Source organism: Octopus bimaculoides, chromosome 2, assembly GCF_046866305.1.
Source record: "Octopus bimaculoides isolate indiv1 chromosome 2, ASM4686630v1, whole genome shotgun sequence".
Taxonomy (NCBI): Eukaryota; Metazoa; Mollusca; class Cephalopoda; order Octopoda; family Octopodidae; genus Octopus; species Octopus bimaculoides.
In genome coordinates, this window is record NC_142929.1 from 158045473 (window position 1) to 158050472 (window position 5000).

Below are 5000 nucleotides of genomic sequence, written 5' to 3' on the forward strand. Positions count from 1 at the left end.
CTTTATTTTGGTCCAATTGTAGAATCCCTGTCATGTCTCCAGGAGATATGGGTTCGGGTCCTACAGGTCGCCTTCGCCTTTTTCTATCCGAAAGGGATTTTTAACCTAATATTTACATACTGTCATTTATAACATATATGTGCTTCGAGACTCTTTTTAAAAAATGATTGATTCACGTTCTCTCAAAAGTTTAACAATTTTTTATGATGTATCTATATCGTTTTTTTTAAAAAATCTTTTCTTTCGGTCAATAGACTGCTGTCATGTTGGAGCACCGCCATGAAAGGTTTCAGTCGAACTGATCGACCCCGCTACTTTTTTTTTTTTTATAAAGCCTGATGCTTATTCTAGCAGTCTATTTCGCCGAGCCGCTAAGTTACGAGGACGTAAATAAAACAACACCGGGTAGAAACACAACCCTCCACACACATACACATTCACACACACACGCACACACACACACACTCACAAAAAACTGATACATGAGACTGCATGCATGTATGTATTGCTTCTTTCAGTTTCCGTTAACCAAATCCACTTAGAAGTCTTTGGGTGAACCGGACAACAACTGAAAACACTTGTTCAAGATGTCACGCAGCAGCACTGAATCGGAACCATGTGGATGAGAAGCAAACTATACCTATGCATATATTCTTTTGCTTGCTTAATTCATTGGACTGCTGGCTTATTGGTGCACCGCTTTAGCTTATCGAATTGACTTATATATATATATATAAAGTCTGGTATTTACTCTAACGTTCTTATATACAAAAACATGCTTCCGCAAATTTTCGCCTTCAGATTCCTTCATAAAGCCTTGGTCAGCCTTTGTCTAGACCAGGATATATTCTTAACCACACAACCACGCCTACGCCTATTTGTAAGTGTGCATGTGCGCGCATGTGTATGTGCATGTGGGTCTATATGTATGTGTGTGTGAGTTTTTTTTGTGCGTGTGTGTTTGTGTGTGTGTGTCTGCGTGTTTGAGAAGGTGTGTACTCGGATCCCATTGACCTGTACTCTCCAGGCTTCTCAGTTCTCTATCATCTCTGCGACAAGCTTTGTGTTTGCCAGTAACTGCTGTTCGACATGCTTTGCCCGATTTTCTTATATCAACTGGTTCTCATAATAACAGATAACGTAAAATACCATCTTTTCTTCCACACCTGTGCCCCATAAACTCAATTCTGTATTTTTTGATGGCGTTCATTAATAATGCTATAATTCCAAATCATGCGCCTTTCAGTAAATGTTACTCCCTAGAAACGTTCTTCACTCTCTTCAATATTTTGGTATATCTTCCATTTATTCGGCTTTCTATTACTTGCGTAGGTGTCTAAGACTCAGATCCATAAGTCAATTTTGGTTTCTACAGCAACGCTACAAAACCGTATTTTAGAGGTCCTTAGATAGATTTGGATCCAATATTGAGAACATGTTAATCTCTGACAGAAATTATATTTGTCTCGCTAGCACATACACTGTAATTTTAGCACAAATCTATGAAGAGATTTTTATCTCGGTCAATTGCACAGCATCAGGCTTTCTAATGTTGTGTATACATTTAGTATGATACACAAATAGCAATTTAAATTTTTTCTGTTTCAGTTGCGTATACCAAGTTTTCCTACAGTCCGGCAAACTTCTGCAACACATGTGAATGTTTTATTCATTGTTGTGTATACAATGGAGCAAAAATTTCGTTTAAGCAGGTGCGAAACTTTGGCACGAAGCTGACAAACCTCAACAAAGGCGTACCAGTCTGTCATTTTCATGAGTTGATACAGCGATGTTGTTCGTCTCGCTTCGAATTATTTTGTGTTTTTAACACAACAGGTCTATCAAGAGATTCTATCTCTTCCTCTTCAGTGGCTTTTCGACACGGATGGTGAATAAAAATATATATACACACATACACTCACACCAGCCGATTAGTACCAATGTTGCATATCCTTTTTTGTCCAACATCATCATTATATACCAGTTCTGTATCACCGCCTTAATACATACAAATGTGTACAAAGTTTTGGGTATTTTTTCTAAACAGGTCTACAATTTTGTTTATAATGAAATTAATTGTAATAAATTAGCATTCAAATTCCGCCGGGGTCGACTTTGCCTTTCATCCTTTCAGGGTCGATAAATTAAGTACCAGTTACGCACTGGGATCGATGTAATCGACTTAATCCCTTTGTCTGTCCTTGTTTTTCCCCTCTATGTTTAGCCCCTTGTGGGTAATAAAGAAATTATTCTACCTATTTGAAGTATAGACAGCCAACAGTCAGTCATGTAGGTTGTGGCTACAATTTCTAACTTGAGAGGCCATAGACGAACCCCGTTGTTAGCTATTTATATGAAAATTTGTAATTGTTCAGCCTGATCGCCGAGGTCTATAACCAACGGCATTCAACCCATAACCATTCTCTCTTTCTAGGATTACATTATTCAATATGTGTTCCGTTTCCTTTCAAGACAGTAGGATCTAATTTCTAGGAGGTTTGCCATCTATTTCTTTCAGATCGAGTGACCACGGCGGGAGAATAGTCTTCTATTCGAACCGCACTGTTATGCTTTTGAATATGGTAACCTTATTACTCACTATCACACAGAATAGGATGACATATCTAGCTGTCGTTTTGCTCTCCTTCCTCTAATACCAATGAGGGAACCGAACTCAACACTACCATTAGATATGAAATGATTTACTATAGTTTCTACTGAGTTATCGAATCTTCCTAAGAAGCCATCCTACCTACCATTTTTCAACCGAAGAAAAGAGACATGAATTCAAGTCCAAACTCCTTAGGAGAGCATGCCCCACAATAAAGAATAGGAACAGTCAAATATAGAAACCCTCAGTTGAATGTTTCATTCAGATAGCATAGCTCCGAGCTATGTGTATTCACATAGAGCTGAGCTGTAAATGCAACAACATACACAATTGGCGTGGTTTACAACAGACAGCTAGATACGACGCTGAATCGATGGTGTAAATAACAGAATATTTGTAGTTTATTATTCTGTTGCTTTCAGTAGTCCTTTTATGAAATGGCTCTACAATTCTTAAAATTTATCACATGCTTGCTTGTATCACTGAAGGAATTATTTTGGAATTCTATAGCTGTTTAGTTTCACACTATTGTTTTTCTTGTCACGTTCTTCTCCGCACTCTGACATTACAACTATTTACGTATGCTGTTTCAAATCTATTTTCTTCCGAGTAGATTTCACAGAACTATTAGATTACATGGTGAGTTTAAATATCCTTAAGCTTATACCTTATCTATTATAAGAACATTATTGTTCATGTTGGTGTGTTTGTCTTATAGGAAATAGTTGTATGGAATCATGTTGACAGATGAATATAGCGAGGAGATGCAGAGAAAATGATATATCTTAATATTTTAGAGGCTGGTAAAATTAATTGTACTGCTAGCTAGTGTAGTGCAATGTAGAGCGAAATGGTCGATGGGATACAGTTTTGTAATTACCAGCCGATAGCTCATGAGGTCAAAACTGCTGCTGTCATTTCGTTGTCATTATGAGTGAAAAACCTTAAGGCGGCGAGCTGGTACAATCGTTACCGCGCCGGGCAAAATGCTTAGCGGCATTTCGCCTGTCTTTACGTTCTTAGTTCAAATTCCGTCGAGGTTGAATTTAACTGTCATCTTTCCGAGGTCGATAAAATAAGTACTGTTTGTGTACTGGGATCGATGTAGTAGAAAGGTGGCGAGCTGGCAGAATCGTTCTAGCACGCCGGGCAAATGCTTTGCGGGATTTCGTCCGTCTTTACGTTCTGAGTTCAAATTCTGTATGAGTCAATTTTGCCATTCATCCTTTCAGGATCGATAAAATAAGGACCAGTTGAGCATTGAGGTTGACCTAATCGAATTATCCACCTCCCTGAAATTGCTGGCCTTGAGCCAAAATTTGAAACAAATATGAGTAGAAAACTTTGATCTGTATTGCTTCAGTTTAGTTATTTGTTCAGAAGCATCTGAAAATGTTACGATAAATTTGTCTTCTTTTCAGAGGAAATCGGTGGGGTTAGATCTAGGAGAGAGATTCTTTGTTCCCGAGCAATATAGCATTAAGACAATTTTCTAGAGAACCGATGGCTTAGTCGATTGCAAACCCTGCCCATAACATAAGATGTGTCAGTGCTTCGTTATGCTTCCATCGTGTCTTCGTTATTATAGATTAACCCAAGTCATCTTCATCCAGTCGACCTACCTTCACAAATGTTTCATACATATATATTTCGTCTCAGACCCAATATATTTCAATTTATATTATCCAAGATGCCTTTCAGTGTTTAAAAATGTATGGTATTATCTCCTGGAGATTTAGCTTCTATTACTTGCAGGCCAGCTATCCCTTAAAAGTTTCTTTGCTCCTGCAGAATGTTTTCTGGTTAGAAGTACACAGGCAAAAACCAGCCAGAGCTTCAACAACTTATGCAAATATTTAATAATTGTTGTTTGTCCCCAGGCCACCGTTGATAAAATAAAGCTATGTTCAAATCTATTCTAATTGTATTCCCCGACTGATCATTGTTTTTAGCCCTAGGTCAAATCGTTTAGTTGATTGCTCTCTATGGCAGATATAGCAGTCAAACCCCTTTACAGAATATTTTTCTTTAACCCTAGGTCAATTCGTTTAGGCGATCACTCCAGATGCTAGAAATGGCATATACCCCCCTTACTTACCATTATTTTTTAGCCTTAGGTTGAATGTATGAGATCATTTAGAAATGGCGCTATATCTTCCTACAGACAATTACTCTTTAACCTTAGGTCAAATGTAGTCGATCTTTTAGTTAGTCGATGCATATGCTAGAAGAAGCAACTAAATCTTCCTCCAGGTATTGGCTGCTAGTTTAGGATATATATAGTGATCACATCCATGTGACGTAGGGTAAAAGGACAATGCTTAGAAGAGAAATTAGCTGCTATTTATAACATTTAGAGCAACTACATAAGCGTTTTCTTGAATATAAT